General features: G+C 42.5%; 1 protein-coding gene across 8 annotated transcripts in view; it reads right to left on the minus strand.

Moving 5' to 3' along the window:
* Window positions 1-5,263, minus strand: part of LOC118310104 (band 4.1-like protein 1) — a 78,631-nt gene extending 73,368 nt beyond the window's left edge. For 2 of the 8 annotated variants that reach the window (XM_035632916.2, XM_035632915.2), the window contains exon 1: window positions 5,097-5,263. The gene's annotated coding sequence lies outside the window, so the exon portion shown is untranslated. Of the gene's footprint in view, window positions 1-3,469; window positions 4,090-5,096 lie in introns of those variants that run through there. The other 6 variants (XM_035632918.2, XM_035632919.2, XM_047332635.1 and 3 more) reach the window with 4 other exon arrangements.
* Between the last annotated feature and the right edge of the window lie 16,125 nt (window positions 5,264-21,388).

Here is a 21,388-nt window from a genome sequence, read left to right on the forward strand (position 1 = left end):
CCAAAAAGGAGTAGTTAAATTGTAACGGGAAGACCCCCTCCCCTTTAGATGTACCCATATATGCATGCATAGCCACATACTCACATACATACACACGCTCACACTCATAATATATAGACGTATACATACATACATCCACATACATGTATACTCGTAGACTTACATACCGACATACACACACAGTGTAGATAGACATCCACATACATACACCCAAAACTAATGGATGTTATACTGGGCTTGAGAGAGAAGGGCAGAAAAGAGTTGAAAAAAAATTAAAAATAAAAATAAAAAAGATAAAACTGAACTAACATGGCTACAACAGTGATTCAGGAAAAAGAAAAAGTGCCGATACGCTGCGGGCAACAACTTGATATGACTAGTCAGGCACATGAGGTGTGTAAATCAACTCACGACTGCTGGGTTATTGACCATTTGTCAAGAAGTGGTTTCCATACTTTTAGAAAAACCTTCTCTTGATTGGCAAGCTTATATCGAAGGCCTTTCATGTGGATTACATTGCCCAGGTTTCTCAACCATTGGTGGAATGTGGGGATAGATTCAGATTTCCATTGTTGTAAAATGAAGGATTTCGCTAGCAATGTACAAAGTGAGATGGCTTGGACAATGTGCCTATCCAGTGTGGAAGTCACCGATAGCTCAATGAGCTTTCTAAGGTGTAAGGAAAGGATGTCTTTCCTCACCAAAGGATGTCATCGGGACAGGAGCATTGCAACAGGGATGGAAAAGCAGCCAACTCCCGAAAAATGCAACCGAGTTACATAATTGGAAGCTCCAGCATTTCTGAAGCTTTATTTCAAACAAAGTGGCAACCCCATGATGTCACCCATTGCTTTGCGAAATTCATTTCTGATGCCTTGAGTTCAGCATTTTCACCAGCAACATCTTCATGAAACCCTGGATCAGCCCAGGATCTTTTAGCAAGACCTGTGTCGCATTATGTGACAATATACACTGAACAAAATTATAAACGCAACACTTTTGTTTTTGCCCCCATTTTTCATGAGCTGAACTCAAAGATCTAAGACTTTTTCTATGTACACAAAAGGCTTATTTCTCTCAAATATTGTTCACAAATCTGTCTAAATCTGTGTTAGTGAGGACTTTTCCTTTGCCGAGATAATCCATCCACCTCACAGACGTGGCATATCAAGATGCTGATTAGACAGCATGATTATTGCACAGGTGTGCCTTAGGCTGGCCACAATAAAAGGCCACTGTAAAATGTGCAGTTTTATCACACAGCACAACGCCACAGATGTCGCAAGTTTTGAGGGAGCGTGCAATTGGCACGCTGACTGGAGGAATGTCCACCAGAGCTGTTGCCCGTGAATTGAATGTTCATTTCTCTACCATAAGCCGTCTCCAAAGGCGTTTCAGAGAATTTAGCAGTACGTCCAACCGGCTTCACAACCGCAGACCACGTGTAACCACACCAGCCCAGGACCTCCATATCCAGCATCTTCACCTCCAACATCGTCTGAGACCAGCCCCGGACAGCTGCTGCAACAATCGGTTTGCATAACCAAAGAATTTCTGCACAAACTGTCAGAAACCGTCTCAGGGAAGCTCATCTGCATGCTCGTAGTCCTCATCGGGGTCTCGACCTGACTGCAGTTCGTCGTCGTGACCGACTTGAGTGGGCAAATGCTCACATTCGATGGCGTCTGGCACGAGTGGCCCATGGTGGCGGTGGGGTTATGGTATGGGCAGGGGTACACAGGTGCATTTTATTGATGGCATTTTGAATGCACAGAGATACTGGACGCGATCCTGAGGCCCATTGTTGTGCCATTCATCCAGGACCATCACCTCATGTTGCAGCATGATAATGCACGGCCCCCTGTTGCAAGGATCTGTACACAATTCCTGGAAGCTGAAAACATCCCAGTTCTTGCACGGCCAGCATACTCACCGGACATGTCACCCACTGAGCATGTTTGGGATGCTCTGGATCGGCGTATACGACAGCGTGTTCCAGGTCCTGCCAATATCCAGCAACTTTGCACAGCCATTGAGGAGGAGTGGACCAACATTCCACAGGCCACAATCAACAACCTGATCAACTCTATGCGAAGGAGATGTGTTGCACTGCTCGAGGCAAATGGTGGTCACACCAGATACTGACTGGTTTTCGGACCCCCCCCGACACCACCAATACAGTAAAACTGCACATTTTATAGTGGCCTTTTATTATGGCCAGCCTAAGGCACACCTGTGAGGTGGATGGATTATCTCGGCAAAGGAGAAGTGCTCACTAACACCGATTTAGACAGATTTGTGAACAATATTTTAGAGAAATAAGCCTTTTGTGTACATACAAAAAGTCTTAGATCTTTGAGTTCAGCTCGTGAAAAATGGGGGCAAAAAGTGTTGCGTTTATAATTTTGTTCAGTGTAGAAGACGAATGAAGACTTTCAACATGTCATCCATTGAGGTGAATCTGAATCTTGTCCAAAGCAAAATATGTCAAATACGCACATGCACCAGCTTTGCTACAGCACCACATCTAGAGTATGCATGCATTTGTATCCCTGTGTGAGCAGGCAATTTGAATTTTGAATTTGAATTTGCTGCACGGGAAAGACAGTGAAAACAACGACTAATGACTGTCAAATGAAAGCAAAAAATAAAATAATTGGGTTAAAACAAGGGTAAGGCCTGAGGTTAGGAGACGGGGAATGTATGTATTTATCAGTGAAGGTCCTCATTAGTATCCTAGTACAAATGCAGGTGTGTTTCTATGTACTGCATGCCTCTGTCGTTGGTCACTGGAGGGGTGTTCAGCAGGCAGGAAGAGACGTGACAATGTTCACCAAGCTACAATAACATAGTGGGTCAAAGAACATTCAGCTGAGATAGCGGCACAGGCGCGCGCACACACACACACTCACACACACACACACAGACACAGACACACACACACACACACACACACACACACACACACCTGGTACCTGTTGCATGCCTTGGCAGCATCAGGGTCATCCAACACAAGTATGCAGCATTCCAAGATCTACTGTAACAGTACAAACAAAATAAACTATGACTAACATGGCACCTGAAAACATTATTTTCCTCTGGTCCCATTTCTCGCAGAGAAACAAACAACTGCTCTGTTTTTTCAGACGGAGCAGTCAATAAGAAATGGTTGAGTTAACTTGCAAGTGCAGGGAGTGATTGCCTCCAATGAGACAGAGGAGAGGACGGCTGCTCAGCTTCAATAGATGCCTCATACATGCTCATTTGAATTGCAAATGGTGGCATGCGGGGCTGTGAAATCCCAGCAGCACCCTGGGGCATCGGAACTCACGCACAAACACTAACATGTACACACTATGGCAGCAAGCTGCGTATTGTACAGTATAGACTCCACTACAATGAAAAGAAAAGACATCCGTAAAACATCTTTGACTTTGATTGACTTCAGCGTGTCTGAAGGATCACTAACCCATGTTGAAACACTGACAAGCAAACAGTGGAGGAAAAACTGATGCCCGTGCTGAGATGAGGTAATGGCTGCCTGGCAGTTAGGAGGCAGAAGCATCAGGTGATACTGGGAGGGGAGGCTGGCTGGCTGGCTGGCTGGCTGGCTGGCACAGCACGCACGGGAGTGTGTCCTACGTTGACGACAGGGATGCGGCGTGGCAGCAGGTCTGCCAGCTGAGGCTGGCAGTGTGTGCGGCCCGGAGGAGGAGTGTGACGAAGTGTCAAGAGCCGATCTGTACGCCGGCAGGCCGAAGGCCGGAACACTGCAGAGGAACTTGGCCAATGCTAGCACTTTAAACATACACATACAAGGAGAAAATGCAATATAATAAGCTGTCAGAGGACCTTACAAGGATAACACTTCACAGGACTTTGCTGGAAATTGTTTTGAATTGTCAGACTCCGATACATAGGGACATTTAAGGTACAAAATATAACTGGGGAAGCTAGATAGGGGAGAACCGTCTAAGTAAAGGCATCCGGAAGTCGACCAGCGCATTGCTGACGCATACCTCCTCAGTACTGTATGTAATTCCACAAAACTAGTGGAAAGCCAGGAGGGGAGCAAAGGTGAAGCCATCTCCATACATGGACCTGTCTGAGCACGCAGGCGAAAACCACAGACGAAGTGCTGCTCCCCCTCTGCAGCCCAACGTCTCCACAGTCCTCAGCCGAGGTCTGTGTTTTCACACCACCTCGCACGGCGCTGACAGGCTGAGTCACCGTGAGCTTAAGCGAAGGAAAAAAGGCCACGACACAACACAACAAGTTTTGTTTTTTCCAGAGCAAAACACAAGCGCTCTGTGCTGGCGAACCAGAGGTGCTGATGAGAGGGTGTGACGGCGAGCAACATTGTGCAAGTCCTCGGTGTGTGTGTCTGTCAGTGTGGCCGTTGCATAAATACAGTGATGGGTGTGTTGGAGAACACGGTGACTAAGCCAATGGCAGATCCTGTTTTCCCCTGGCAGCCTGACACAAACACACACACACACACACACTGAATGAAAACAGACAACAGCTGACTTCTAAAGTCAGGCACAACTTTGGCGGACGTGGTGAATCCAAATAGAAAGTGTAGGCATTGCTGTAGGTGGGAATATCACGTACAGTAAGGAAGGAAGTGGAGGGGCAGCAGTGAGAGGGAACAGGGGGGTGGTCTGCTGTCAACACTGACCGGGGCCAGTGGGCCACAAAACGACGCCACGACTTGTTTTCAGCTTCAGTCCCACAGTGTTGCTCATCCCCCCGGTAGAGGTCGGCAAGCAAGTGGGCAAAGTCCGTGCGCGTCAGATGAAATGATGGGGGACAGAGACAGCTGCAGCTGGAATTACTCTCTCTCTCTCTCTCTCTCTCTGTCTCTCTCTGTCTGTCTCTCTCTCTGTCTTTCTGTCCTCGCAGCATCTTAACGCAAAGAGAACACGGCAACGCGCCGTGTAGTCAGGGACGGATGACGCGTAAAAAGGGACAAGGATCGTTCGAATAAACGCTCAAGCGCGACATTCAACAAATCGTTTCACGCCGCCGAGGCTGCGCGCACGCCGACACGGGCCAACTGGCATTGGGGGAAAAAAATGAACATTTCAACATACCCTCCGGTCAGACAGGCATCCAGGGGAGGACCATGGATGGTGCGCACCGAGGAGGAGGGGGAGGGGGGGGGGGTTAGTCCTGCTGCCGCCGCCGCCGCCGCCGCACCGTGTTTATTCCCCGGGATTGAGAGAGAGAGGGAGTGCGTCGGTTGTTCAGCCGGCGAACAGCCTAATGACAGAAGAGGAGGAGGAGGAGGAGGGAGAGAGGGAGGGAGAGAGGGAGGGAGGGAGAAAGAGGGAGGGACGCTGTCAGACGCGGGGAGGCAGGAGGAGGGAGACACATGCGCGCACGCAGCGCGTGTGTTCCGCGGGGAGGGAGTGCGTAAAGCCCGGAAAAACAAAACTCCACAAAATGTCCCTCTCCGTCAACAGGTTGTCCAACCTGAATCAACATGCGGGGGAAATGCCAGCAAGGTGACACACTCCCTCACTGTTTCCACCGCAGCTGCATTCGTCCAGGACTGTGTGTGTGTGTGTGTGTGTGGGGGGGGGGGGGGTCAGTGATTTGTGTCTATGAGCCAACAAATATGTCTAGGAAATATGGCAACGGCATGAGAGATAACACCAGGGGAAAAAAAAAATGAATTAAAATCTATTCGGCTTGTTGGAGAGCAAGAGGAATGGCAGTTCTCCCTCTCCTGCTTTTTATTTTAATGAAATATTTAAAGAACCCTGCAACCACGTCAGAGGAGCTGCTGTTGTTTCCTGCTGCGTCGTCAGAATGGCACGATCCCTTTGATTTCATCACTTCGGCCACTGTTTTAACAACCCCCCCTCCTCCTCCTCACCTTAAGCATACAGAGATGATGGGATTTATGGGCACAAGGGGCAGCGCGCCCTGGGCCGAGCAAGGCTGTAAACAAAAGGGTTGGGAGCTCCTGTACACCACAGTAATGTGGAGCTATCAGCTGGCCATTGTGCCTGCTAAATTGACAAGGTGTAGCCTATTATTTTAAAAAGCCAAGCTGAGTTTGATATAATTAATGCACTGATCAGGGCTTTCTGTTGCTGATTGTATTAAACACTGTCAGGGCCTCACAAAAGGGATAATATGCAGAAATTACCCTAAGCCTTTGTACAAAACACACAAGGTCACCTGACACTGTGAGCACTACACTATGAAACTATCTCACCTTATTTGTCGTGTATTATATATCCAGCGGCTGGATAACCAGAACTCCAGGGGCCTTAAAAGCTCCAAGTTTAATGTGGGTTCACTGCTTTGTGTTAATTTGCCAAAAAATGTCCTCAAAAAAGTTGATTGACACCACTGATTTCGCACTGCACTCCTTTGACATTATCGCACCCACGATTACAATAAGATTTTGATCACTTTTGACCCCATAGGCCTTGAGATGACACACACCGAATTTGAAGTCGCTGGTGTGAAATCTGTCGGAGGCGTTTGTTAAAGCAGGATATGTGCGAAAAAATGTCCAAATTTGCACATAAACAATCAAAAAGGCCGACTTCCTGTTGGTCGGGTGCTATGGCGGCCGCTGACTTTTTCGTAGGTCTTGACATAACACACGTGCCCGCCCAATTTCGTTCATGCGCATCAAATTTGAAGCACGGAGAAATATAGGAAGGGGCTCTATCAGGGTCGGGGTGGGTAATCGGGAGGATTCCCGGTGGGCCGCTTCACTTTCACTGTCACAAAAAAAACGTTGACAATTGTCCCGTTAGTTTTTCTTCTTTTAAAGTTTACTGACAGCGCGGCCTCTGACAGCCAGAGCAGCCTCTGCATGGCAACATGGCAGATGGGTTTTACCATCTGAGGGAGTTCTCCCCTCCAAGATACAGTTGGTTGGGTTCATATAGCCTGTTTTTTTCCAAATAGTTTTCTCAGGTACAGACAGCTACCGTGGCGATCAGCGTCAGCCGGGACGGACGGTAGATAGAGGGAAGTGTTAACTAAGTGTATGCACATACATTTGTTGAAACATGTTATGAATAAAGACTTCACGATAGTAAGAGACATGCTGCTTCGTTTATTCAATTTCCAACACCATGGAAAAAGTGGGCCGGATATGGGCCTGAAACGCCCGGGCTGAAAAGTGGCCCCACTCCGGCCCTGGGCTCTATCGAGCAACTTCTCAAGCATGCATAGGCCCTCAAAAAGCCGATACATTAAGACTAAACATATAATTCCTGCAATTACAATAGGGCCTCACGAGGCTTGTCGGCGGCTCGGGCCCTAATGCTGCAGCAGGACCAGAGACCAGGCGACTCCTCGTCTCTATCAAAACATTTCACCCACCGACAAACCAAAGCGGACGTGAGTGTCTAATGCTGTAGTGGCACTCTCTCATGACCTTTTCAGTTTGTTTCAGTATAAAAGGCTTTATAAAACAATTCCTCTTTCTTATTCTGATTCTGTAGCCTAATCTCGTTCCGGCTCTTTTGTCTAAATCTAGTTTGAAGACTATATCATTGCATATTATTTCAGTTTTGTGCTATGCATGTTCATAAATTCAAGTGCTTGCAGCTGCAGAACTATAGCTTGGGGCCCAGGGGGCCTACCGGTGGATGATCGGTATATACGCGTAATCAGCAGCTTGCTAAAATATGAGATTGATCATGTTTTCTGATTCCACCTTTATTTAATATTGACTTTGTGGACTGTGGAACTGCTGACGTTGTTTAAACGCACCTTTGTGGCAGCTCGGTTAATGAGTAATGTGTAAGTTGTTTCAAGTATCTTTCCCAATGCGGATCACCACGCAGCAAAACCAGAACCATTGTATTCAAGTACAAAAATCTTTTCACTCTACAGGAGCTGGAAGAAATTTTTTGTTTTTGTGGCTCTATATAGATTGCAGTCTAAAACGAACAGCCGAGTCACCCCACGTGAGCGTCCATTCAGTGAAATCTGGTTCACTTTTCTGAAGCATCTGCATTTTTTTCAAGGTTTAATTTGCAACCCATCTGTGCATGTGTAATTCTGTTCCCCCCGGGCACGTTGCACAGATACAATTTTAAATGTATTTTTGTCATTTCACCCTGTTATTTTTAGCGCACGACTTATAAATGCCATGTCGCAGTTTTATAAAGCATACAGTGTTTGGTGACACTTCTGTTTGACTTGGAGTTAGACACCTGCTTTATTGATAATGTAGCACTTCTGCCTCAAGGACGCACTAGCAAGAATTCAAAACCCACGTGTGTTGAAGTGCATACATTCCTTTTTTTTTGCTCTGGATACTAGTTTAAGCCAACAGCATCAGATCTGCAAAATGAACCATATAACATACACCAACAAAAATTGAAAAGAATCAATCAATGATAACTACTTAAAGGCGTTGTGTCTGCTTCTCATCTCCTGCAGGAAACAACAGTGCAGGGGACTCATCATGATGTTCAAGGTGAAATATTTTGCTCATATTCAGGTTCATACTTTTAATTTGGGTGACCACTTGAAAAGGTTCACATGCTCAAATGTTCAGAAAAGGCATCAGTGTTCTATTACTGTCCATTCCTGCAGCTCCTCTTTCCACCCTCTGTCTACAACGGCTGGATTTTTTTTTTTATGTGTGTTAATTGTTAAAGGGCACTTGTGATTGCAAACGGCCTCAAATTTCTCCCTGGGGACAAAAAAAGTAATTGAACTGAACTGAGTCATTTCGACGGCATAATCGTTTTGTTTGTAGAGAGAAAAAAAAGTCAATTTCAGGGAACTCTCATGTGCCTTCTATTTGTGGCTGTGAGCCCATTTACCTACAGGTCAGGTCAATGCTGCCTGCCACAGTCCCCTTTTTTGGACTCTACCACAAGGTGGCACCAAGGTGGAATATTCTTTCTGAAATGGAATAATTGATGGATGCTTATTCAGGATGACGGAAACCGTGGATGTCTGAAAGAAAAAGCATTTATCAAAAGAGCTCAATATTGAGGAGACCTCCAGTTCTCTACACAGATCAACGGGTTCACAGTGTATCTCGTCCGAGGATAGTCTGCCTATCTCCGGTCTCTGTAGGTGAATTTAGCTTTGTCAGAGTAATGTTGTCATCTCAGAAACAGAATAGCTATCTCCATAGTAACACTGTATTTACCACTATGTGTCTTGCAAAAATTCCGCGACTATGACACGCCCGAGACAGCCTTCAGTTGCCAACCACCTGCCTTGGCTTGCCATGAATTACATGACCTTGCATAGTGCGTGAGAATGCTCATCTTGCAGTGTCTCAGGAGAGGACAGAAATTCCTCAACACTTTCTACTCTTAGAATGGCTAAGTAGTATTAAGTGTACGAGTGCTTCATTATTCAAAAAAGCAACTCTTCACCCCCTGAGAATCTGCGTTTTGCTCAGTTTACTCTCGCCAACTCACCTGTTTTAACTTCTCACTGTTGGATCTGATTAAATGTGCGACACAGCACCACTCGGACCACACCCAACCACACCCAGCGATGGATCGTGCTTGAAAAGAGTCAACCAGAGAGAGCAGTGAAACACTCACAAAGTGTGTTTTGTCATAATTTAATTATTAACATTGTCGGAAGGTCTTTAAAGGTGACATATCATACAAAAATCACGTTTTCAGTGTTTGTGCACAGAGAAATGTGTGTATCTGTGGAGCCTGCCAGCCCACAAACTGTGAAAAGATACCAGCTTTTTTGTGAGCTTGCTAAACCCTACAGCCTGGCTCTGAACAACTGGTTCAGATTTCTCTCCCTGTGATGTTGGGACACAGTTGGGCTCTTTTGGGGTAACCCATAGATTTACTAATAGGGGTAACCTCGCCTGCAATCTAAGAATATCCACTTTTCTGGTGAAGGGGCGTGACATTTCCTGAACATTCTGAAATTGGTTGACCAATAACAACAGACTGGACCAGCTGGCCAATCAGAGAAGACTGGGGTTTTGTCGGTAGGGGGGGCTAAAATAAATCCAGGCATTTTATACAGAGGGTGAAAAGAGGAGCTGAAGGAATGGGCAATATGAGGACACTGACGCCTTTCCTTAACATTTGAGCATGTGAACCTTTTCAAGTGGTCACCCAAATTATAAGTATGAACCTGAAAATGAGCAAAATGTTTCACGTTTAACATCATGATGAGTCCCCTGCATTGTTGTTTAAGGAGAAGACAAAGCAGACATAGCTTTTAAGTAGTTATCAATGATTTCTGCCAAATTAAAAGTATAACCTGAATATGAGCATAATATGTGATCTTTAAAGCCACACGTAGGCCATAGTGAAATACTAAAACCCTCCTGGAACCCACAGAAATGCTGATCGGTTGAAGAGAGAAAGACACGCATACCTATAGCATCCATTTCATTGATACTGTAGTGCAAACCAGTTGTCTGTTTATGACTCCATGGGAGCAGAAATTCTTTGGCTCCAGGCAAACACTCACTTGGCAGGACAGTGGACGCACTGCGGACAACAGAAACAGCTGAAACCACACAAATCCTGGTCACGCATCATTTACTGTGTTATCACACATTTAATCCACCTTTCTCTGCCCAGCTTCAGGGCCGCTTGTTTCAACGTTTCCTAAAACCAGAACGGATAGATAATCTATGAGAGATCCCGCAGACTTTTTTCCCCCATTCTACTGGTGCTTGCCATTAGCTGCAGGTTGCTAATCAAAGACATCATGACGACTCCAAGGGAAGCAATGATGCTGCATATTTTCTGGGATGTGCTGCTCACCGGGATGCTGTTAAATGGGACAGAAGATCATCATTATTTCACTCACTTCTTTCCTCTCCTCACCTACAGTTTTCTATCCCCCGCAGGCACTGGGTAGAATGCACCAAAACACGAGCATAGTGCACCAGATGAAAAACACAAAGAGACAAATGCACATATTCATACTGAAGGACACTGTAGTTGTCAGTCTGACTTGAGATAGCCTAAAAACAGTCTTAACTTATATTGATATATACTGTGAGAGTATGCAGTATGCTTTCAGTTTTGACTGGCTAAGTGGATACTTTTGATAAAAAAAAAATACGTTTGGTTTTTAATATAGAATCAGCTACTTGGGTGGGGCAGAGAATTTTGTTATTGATGTTATAAAAGTTTCTGGTTCAACCTTGAAGAGTATACTTTAACTGCCAAAGTCCAAGATGCGCCATAACATCTTTCAGCCAGCACTTATGAAATGATGATACATTCTTTTTTCACTTCAGGAGAAATAGTGGTTGAGTGAATGCTACATCTATAGTTTGGAGAGAGGGGATTTGAAGTCATTGGGAAACATCCAGAATGTGGCAGGGGTTGGGACTGATAATCGCATCAAATTTAAAACTCAGGTACAGAAATCCAACCGCCATGGACAGAAAAAGATTTGCTCATATGCTGCTGTGCGGATGGAGCCAGCGAAATAGCCCATGCATGATGCATATTGATGAGCCAGACTACCTGCAAAAATATGTATTTTTTCAATCCCACTTTCTCATCCAATGGCGACTTAAGGTCATGTCATTCTTCATTTCCCTGACAACAAACTCCATGACATCAAAATCAGTCTGCGAGCAGCCAGTTACTGTTGAAAATCATATTTAGGCTACAGCAAGGCACAATGAAATTGATAAGCATTTCGCTTCTCCCTGAAGGCAAATTTGATTTGCTTTTTATCAAGTGTCCACACAGGCAAGGAATTAAATCTGGTGCACTCTCCACTGAGCCACCATGCCTCCCTCGAATATTTTCACCTCCACAGCGTATTAAATCCTCTTCAACAGTAACTATTTAGTTGTGCAGAATGCCCATAAAAGAGCAGTGTTTTACGCAGAACCTGGGAAAATATCCAATTTTTTTCTATTATTCTCACTGCTACCATTTTGCACTTAGCCCATCTGTTTATGTAAAACAATCAGATCCCAAACAATTTTCCTCCCTATGTGACAAAGTCTGGCGTGAGATGATAAAGTAGGCCCGTCCAAGTGATTTACACTGCTTTTGAAAAGACTCATAGGAGAGCTGCAGCATCCTGTTTCTTCACTGTCTGATCCTTTCCTCCCCTGCTATCTGTTGGCCAGGACAGGGCTATTTCCTTCTCATCATTTGTTCCACCATCACATGACCTTTTTGTCTGCGGCAGTGGAAGGTGGCTCAAACGCAAACTTAGAAGTTTACATTTCAAGTGCAATCTCTTTGGGATGAAAATGGAGGAAAACCAAACAAGCTGTTAATGGGTCGACAAATTTTTTTTAGTGCTTGAGCAGGTTTAAAGGCTTTAAACAATCAATAAATGAAGGTGACGTCCATTCTTTGACAAACTGATTGATGGTATAATATTAAAACAAATGAGATTTTTTTTTTCTTTAGCCCTTCAAAGGAAGCCCTTGACTTCGTGTTTCAATAAAAAATGACCTTCTTGGTATTTTCCAACAGACCCAGAATGTATTAAAATTCAAGGTAATTTTAAAGATATGAACATTAACCTTGTCAAGCCTTGGAACGACTGGAGCGTCTTTTATTTTTGGCTCAATCAGTGTTGATATTTTTATTTATTTGCAGGGCAAAATTGTCTGCATTTTTATTCCTATGCCACCTGGAGCCTGACCTACACATTGGGAGTCAGAAGGGAACCCTGACTGTCAAGCTCCGCCATGCATGCGTTGCCTGGACAGCTTAAATGATTGCAGACGGCAGCACAGCTCCCATGCATCTGCACAGGAAACCAGCCGTGGCACCCGCACCTCCGACCCTGTTTATGTACAGTATATGCCCCGACACCTGCCCACATCAGGTCATCACAACAATAACAGCAACAGCCCATTGATGCTGACTCCAACAACAGCTTCACTCTCAAGGAACAAAATGAGGAACCAAAAAAATAATGTATATATATATAGGTATATATATACATGTCAAATTTATCACAGATAGAAAAAGCAGAGCGAGCAACAACCTATCAACGACATGTTGAATTATATGCATAAAACTGATTCATGCACACTTTGTAAAAACAAAAAACGTTAAAAGTGTTTTTGTTTCCCTCATGGTACCAACCTTAACAAATCATTATAATAATCATTACCTTGCGATGGGATCATACCAGCTGCAACACTCGTCAGCATGTTGACATTCCAACCTATGAGTACTCAGGTCTTGCGGCTTCTGTGATTCTATCGCAAGATGGTCTGTGGTTTTGCCTGATGTCTTACAGTGGGTGGGAATAACCACCATCTCGGATAGAGTGATCTATGACTTTTATTATATTTTTATGACTTGATACAAATTTGGACCAGAGGCGTAAAATGGGAAGCCAGTGGCCCGACCCCAGCATCCTATGTGGTCTCCAGAACTGCATTTTGCCATGATGACACACACACACACACACACACACACACACAAGGTGTAAACAATACCAGCTCTGCTGGTTTGGCTGGTAAATATACAAACGGTACTTTTTACAAGAATACTTGAAGCCCTCTTTTCTCTTTTCCATTTAGTTGAATAACATTTTTATTATAGTTTTTTTCTATATGACTATAATGGATGGATGGATGGATGGATGGATGGATGGATGGATGGATAGATAGATAGATAGATAGATAGATAGATAGATAGATAGATAGATAGATAGATAGATAGATAGATAGATAGATAGATAGATAGATAGATAATTGATTAATAGATTCCAAGGTGGGAAATTCTGTGAAAAGTCTGTGAAAGAAAAACACACAAAAAGGGCAAATAAATATTGACTACAGCTAGTATTGCTGCATTTTTAGATATGAAATTATCCTTATGGACAATTTTTTTAACCAGAGTTACCACCTAAGTCAGTTACTGAAGTACTGGCCCATTTTTGAGCCTGTGCTCCAGGAGATTACTGAACATCCTCCTCTCTTCTCTCACAGAAGATCACCGTCCCTCAGAGACCATGTGGTTCGGTATTTTCCAGAGGCTTGGCCATTCATATTGGCTTATTTCGTTTAAATGTAACTTCATAAGTGGACATTTTGAGCAGTGTCGTCAAAGCTACAACTGCAAGAGCTTCAAACATCCATTAACTGGTCAAATAAAAATAAAAAAATCATTCCACAAATACAGTCTGCATGTGGTTTGCCCCTTGCACGAAGGCCTACAGAGAAAAGACTGAAAGAACAGAAAAGGCTGTCTCTGAACACAGAACAGTGACAGAAAAGTACGTTTGGACCACGAGGTGCCCAAGCATTATATAGAGGCCAAACAAGGCCCCCAACATCTGCCCTTGGGAAAAAATCAACCTCATGAAGAGGTGATATTCTAGAATATCTTACCAAATGTCTTGGACTTGCAATCGTCATACTTGGATTCCCATAGTTATACTTTTAACCACTTCTCATAACAATGTTTGGATCTTTATGCACCATGCAGTGATTGTATTCTTGAATTACTTGACCTTTGTGGATATTTGAATGTACACCCCTATTGGGAGTGGTCTGCTGCACATCTGTGTTGGATCAAGTCATTGCCTTGATTGTCTTATATGTAAGTGCCTTTATGTTAACACTTGTCATGCTCTGATAAAGACTGAAATGTTTAATCTAATAATATATGAAGTTCTACAGGTACTTCTTGCTTGGAGGGTTTGTTACCTTTTTCTGCTTTTGAACTGATTGGATTTTTTGGGGGGGTTGAGCAACCAAATGGAATGTGAACTTGTTTCCCATTTTTTGGGTCGCTGAAGTGTGGTCTAACTCACTAACTTTGAAGGTGAGAGGAAGAAATCTGCTCTGATAAAGTTTATTATAAGAGGCAAATAAAAAAGATTCAGTCTTAACCAGATGTAGTTAGACTGATCCCTGTGGAAGGCCACATACTGTATGACCAGAGCTGGATCTGATGAGTTATCATTAATATCTACTCAATGAATGGTTATCACACATAAGAGCATGCAATTTATTGGCGAATAAAATTGATTGACTGTACCGAGTTTAAATACAAACCTAACAGCAATCGTGTTGGTATGAAGAACATGAACATATTTAACATCTGAAATCATCTTGCCTATTGTGTAAAAGGTAATAACAATGCACACTGTATTTATCCACCAAAGAAGAGGTGCATTCAAGCCACAACATTTTGTCTTCACAGCGATTGATAACAGAAATGCCAAGGGTTGACGTAGAGACGTTGAATTTGATCACAGACTCAGAAGAAAGGAATAGCTTTTGTTTACATCTACAGTATTCCAGTATCTTTTAAATTGTTTCCACTCCATTTCACTGCCACGGGAGAAAAATAGGGTACAGCAGGGTATATAATATCCAAGATCAAAAGCCATACATGTCTTACGGTGGACTACAACGGCTTAAATGTGTGTGCTACTGAGCATGAAGCCCTCTGGTCGAATGAAAGCCCCCGCTCTGCTTCCCATTCTGAAAAAACTCAAATAGATTTCAGAGATCACTGAAATTTCAAACACATGATAAATGGATGAAACACCCTGGATACAAAAAATACATCTCCCAGCCTGAAACTGAGATCCATAAGTCAAACATAGTTTAGAAAGTTACTGACTCGTGAGCTGACCGGGCATGTTTGCTGTCTTTGCTCTCCAGACTCTGCGCCCTACTCTCAAAAAATCATCGACATTGGCACTTTTATCTAACAATGACTCAGATGTTAAAATGCACTTGACACACATTTTAAAATGATATGTGACATTGCATTACAGGAGCAGACATATTTCCAGTTCAGTCGGCTATGGAAATCATTTTACAGCTTGCTGTGTTTTGGCCACAGAGGGGAGACTAACAGTGTGCGGAGCAGAGGGCATGGATGGGTGCCCAGGTCCCACAGCTGCATGGCGCTGGGGCACAGACAGCCCTTCTCTCTGGGGCACATTGCTCCTTTTATGCCCAACACACTGAACCATTGATCTGAGGCTACCCTCATCTCCGCTGCACCAACACAGCTCAGGTCAGCGCAGACTCCAGCAGCGCTCAGCCTATCAGACAACAGCTCATTTGCCTAAAAGCCCTGTGAAAGCACGAGTTATTTGTAAAGTGAAAGTTAAAAAGGTAACTTCAAAGATTTTGTGATATGCAAACTTCGAAAGTTTATTTTAAATTTTTTGTAACCATTCACAAATTAGAGAACAGAGTTATATATATATATATATATATATATGTTAGTGTGTGTGTGTGTGTGTGTGTGTATACATATATATATACACACATTCATACTTAACACACATTCATACTTAACACAAAGCCATTGTACCTCTTGCATTATTCACAATAATTTGACCAATTTAGCGTTTTTTTGCGGCGCAAGTAGAGACAGAATTTCCCCCCAAGAGTTCCTGAAAATTGGCCAGAAGAAGTAAAAAAAAATTGCCACGTGGCACAAACACGACTCCAGATGAATGCTAATGTTGGTCCATATCTGCTGGATATGTAAACAAGCAACTGTTAGCTAACAAGTTGGCCATGGACATTCAATTTTAATATGATAATGTCAATGTGTGCTCGTTAGCTTGCTCCACTGTCTCCATCCAAGCGGTCCAAAAAGTCAAGTAATGCAGCTTCAAAGATGTCCGACATTTTCTGAGTCGAGTTACATCAGAGCGATGGTAAACAGGCATTTTAGCTTAAGGGTAGTTTTTCTGATGTTTTCCTCACGTTTTGCTCCTTTCTCTCTTTGCCTTTGCAAACATTTTGAATTGATGCAGTGATAGAACTCGGTCACACCAGACAAAGTGAGGCCCTAGCGGCAGCCATGATTGTACTGGTGTGCAAACTATTTTCCACGAACAAGAAACTATTACTTTTACTTTAAAAAGTTTAGCCCGTCCCAAACAGTGACTGTGCTTATGAAGATTGACAAATTTTTCACACTTCCTCCCACTGTACAAAAATATTGCCAAAATATCCCTAATAAGGTGCCATCTTGCACTGGTGACATCATTTATAATAATAATAATTATAATACATTTTATGAGCTGGAGATTGCACTGTAGTGATTAAGGAGATCCAGCTAATTACAAGTCAATCTCAACTGTCAATCGTGACATCTCTCCCTGTTTGTGTAGCATGAATTAACCAACTAAAAAAAATAAAATGTCCAAAATACAACTTATCAGAAAATGAACAATTGCACACACATCATTGTGATGAGAACTACCTCAAATGAAATAAACCATATTTGGGAAAAATATATTTACCATGTACTTCGATGTTTTTAGTCTGGCCCATGTCTCATCTGCTAACATGGAGGGGGCAAGGTTTATGACCTATGACCTCAGCCACAAGGCAGCAAAAAAGATGTTTCAGCTTCACTTTTGAGAGCTGTCATGTCATTAATCTTTATATACATGTCATTACGGAAAGAAACAGGCACTTAATAAACTGGGAACCAATATGTTGCATAAACAAACAATATCCATTGTCAGACTCAGAGTAATAATTTTTTGCTGAAGGCCTCTGTCCCAAACATCCAACACACTGGGTTAAATGATGATAAACTCAGGCGCCATAATTTGAAGCCTCGTAACCACATCATGGACTTAATAATAAGAATGTTATTAGCTAACAGCTATGCAGAAAATCCATGTCAACCGATGTCTGCATAACTGTTAATGGGAATCTCAGCATTCACTGTAAAAGTTTTTATGGCAAACTGTCAAATTTTAAAGTTAATCAATTCTCCACGGGGCAGAGTTAGTCCAAAATGTTAGTCCAAAATGGGGAAGATTGAAAGCCAATATTTCCCCCATCAGTTTCTCTTTCTTTATGTCTCTCATGTGGTCAGCTATGCACTCTGCTGGCCCAGAGTCGGCTGATTGATATTCACTGGTGCACTTCTCCGGTGGCTGATGCGCTGACCAGTTTACAATGTCAGTGGGAGGAAGTCTGTGAATACAAGGCTGGGGCTCTTTTATGATTCTGGAAAGTCATTTTTCTAATTGCACTATTTGTTGTCCTGCAATACCCTTTCCTACTGTCTGAGTCTTTGGAATTAGTAAGCTTTATGACTTAGCTCAATAATTTCCCTGTTTGGTTCATACAGCGTGTCATGAGATCTTAATATTTGGATTTAGTTAATTATGAATTTACACAGCCAAGAGAAAAACAAGAACAGAAATTTTGCCTCATAGTTTCGCTAATGTGACATGCTAGCAAGTAGCCTTCAGCAAGTGATAAAATATTAACTGACCTACATGTTGCAAGAGCATATTCAGTTGGAGCAACATGCATTTTGAATATATAATTCATATATGTGCATTATAGAAGATACACTACATTCAGCACTGGTGTTCTTTAAACAGACTCATTGGCCTCATATGTAACCAATAAAATCACTATAAAATAAAAGGTAACCAATGCAGAATCACAGGACCATGCGCAGCATCCAGATTGGTGGTTCTCAAACTGAATGTCTTTAGGAAAGGTAAAGCGTGCCCCAAAATCTTCTCTTTTTTTCATCTAACATTTTCAATATCATCTAATCACATAAAAAACATTACATTCACATTAATTTTACACTTTCAACAAACGTTTAGAATAAACATCTGCAGCTGGTAATGACAGCCCTTGGTTGTAAAAGTAACGCAACACACCTTCTATCAATAAAACAGAATCAAGATAAGATGCCATATGTGTGTATTTTCTATCCTTGAATGTACAAGTAAATGAGTGCAGTGGTTTTAGAAAAGGTTTGGGAACCAACCAGCTCCCATGTGACTGATATCAAGAATGTCCAAGAATTTCATGGTCCCCAGATGATAAATCCCACTCACTCTGCTGACCAGCTGACCTTTCCCCTCACGCCAACATCAGTGGTTTTAATGAAATGTCTCAACAGCTATTGGAAGGATTGCAATGTAATTTAGCACAGTTAATCATGTCACCCACCCTTTAGCCCTTTCATGCAAGAATTATGACAACCTCAGTCAGGTACTTTTTTTTCCTTAGTTATTTTACTCTTCTTTGGGCATATTTTTAAACATACATTTTTCATGAAGTTCTTCATATCCCAAATCAGGGGGACAGCATGCTCTTGAGTCTTCGATTAAAGAAATATTAATTTAACAAATGAATGCATAAAATTGTATTTTTGTGCGTTATTAATGTAATTTTAAGGTTGTTAAACTGATGTGTTCTAACAAATTCTTATGCTGTTCAATCCAATGCAAAATTGTTGAACCATGCTTCTGACTCCTCAGCCTCTCCCATCTCAATGCTCCTATCTCCTTTCTCCCTCGTGCATCTCCTTCGCCTTGACTCCTTCGCCCCTCCCTGTGACGACTGGAAGAGCCCCACGAAAAAAAAATCATCCACCCCAAAACATAGTTCCTCCATAGGGGTTAAAGATAAGAACTGCAATAAGTTCAGATGGAGGCTCATTGGGGCAGGGATGAGTCTGCCCTACTCTCTGCAGCCCTCTAATGTTTTCTTGAGTTAGTCCTGGGCGCGCATGTTTAGTCTTACTGCAGAAATGGCGACCAGCAGCAATGCAGCGTCTTCTGTGTCTAATATTGTAGAATTAAAAAAGATTTTTTTTAAATTTGATCGAATAAAATTGGAAGAGAAGTTGGTAAATAAGCAGCTTCCCCCTAAAAGACCAGACATCCATTCTGGTATGTTTAGGTACCGTGATTAATATGATAAGTAATTTACTTAATTATTGAAATAACGATCTGAGAAGTGGGCGTGGCTAGTGATTGAGTGCCCGCAGCCCCACTCAAATTTATGAACACGGCAGCGACTGTTGGAGACATTCAGACCCCAAACTGAACAGATGATTCGACAAAGACAAGAGGAAGCACAGAGACTATACACAAGATGAGTGGAGATAGTTGAACTCTATGTTTGTTCAATATAATTCTCATGAAGAAATCTATTGGTTCTGTTACGTCAAAATTCTCTACATAAATACACAATGGAGCTAATCTGCACAAAATATTGTCTTTTTTAGAACGACTGCAAGTTACAATCAAATGAGATAAATTGATTGATTAAGGGTCTAGTCAACTGCTGCTTGTTCTGATTTTCAAGAACAATTAAGTCACAGCAATAGTACGAAGATGTTACTGAGGAGTAATAAAAATCCTGAGCTGCTCAGCATTTCTGGCCATGCGTTAGCCATCTTGGTTTTGACGAATTTGTGTTGCACTTATAGTGGCCGCAATTGAGTGTGCAATTATACCATCAGCACCCGTGCATACACAAGAACAACGGTTTAGAAAAGCTGTCCACTGTAGTGACCATTATGCGTGAAAGGCTTAGAAATCTCCCGACTTTTCCTCTAGCAGCATCCAATCAAACTTTTAATTTGTCCAATATTTTAGCTTTTTGTCTAGATACCTGCAAAACGAATGCCTTATCAGCGATAGCTGTAGTTTTTGTTTTGTTGTCTCAAGCACTAGCTTGGCAACACAGAAAACAAAGATTGTGAACATGGCAGACACTGTGGTCTTCCTTAAGAAAACACTGCATCACCAGGCTTCTTCAGAAACTGAAGCTTGAAATTTGAAACATTAAAAAATCAAGCAGACGTGACAGGCATTTGTTCCTGTTAAAACAGTCCCTGTAGTATCTCTTGGTGTTAGGTCGTCAAAGATGATAAGAGGGAGACCTCGTGCAACCAGAAATTGCACATTTAACCCTTTACCGGCGTTGACCTCCACCCTCGACTGATGGAATCAGGGTTCATAAAACAGTTCCCCTATGATTTGTAAGCTCAACACATCTAGATAGATCATGTTGATACATTTTGTTTTCATTTCAAAATGTACTTTTGTTCCAAAGTCTGTTTGTTCCACAACCATTTTACTTTATAATATGTATATATATAATTCATATTTTCATCACAAAATCTTTATTTCAGTTACTACAAACTGGTCTTTGGACCTCCAAAACAAATTAATGAGAACGTCTCACACACCCACACAAATTCTATTTCTATGACCAAATTACTGTAGCTGTTCATTTGCAAAAGTCTTATCAACAGGATTTATCATCAATTCTGAGAAATGGGATTTTGTTTATGGGTGAACACCGAGGCAAATTGAGAGGTAATAAAAGTATTTGAAAATATGCGTAGCAAGGCTTATCCAATGAAAAGGATCTTTGTCTGAAGAACAGTGTGGAGGCTCTGAAGATAATGAAGATGAATATTAGGGGGGTTTACACATCCAGAGAAAAGCTGTGGTTGGATTTGTTCATGATGGACTGTGTTAGATATGAAAGGAACCTACTGTCTGCTAAGTCCAGCAGTATGTCTAATCTGGTGTGATGATTTGTACCTTGACACAATTTGTTGCCAAACAGCCTCAAAGGGGGCCGGAGTGCACCACTCCTGTACTTTTATAAATGAGCAAATTCCAGAGGTATATCAGC

Source organism: Scophthalmus maximus, chromosome 6 (genome assembly GCF_022379125.1).
Source record: "Scophthalmus maximus strain ysfricsl-2021 chromosome 6, ASM2237912v1, whole genome shotgun sequence".
NCBI classification, from domain to species: Eukaryota; Metazoa; Chordata; class Actinopteri; order Pleuronectiformes; family Scophthalmidae; genus Scophthalmus; species Scophthalmus maximus.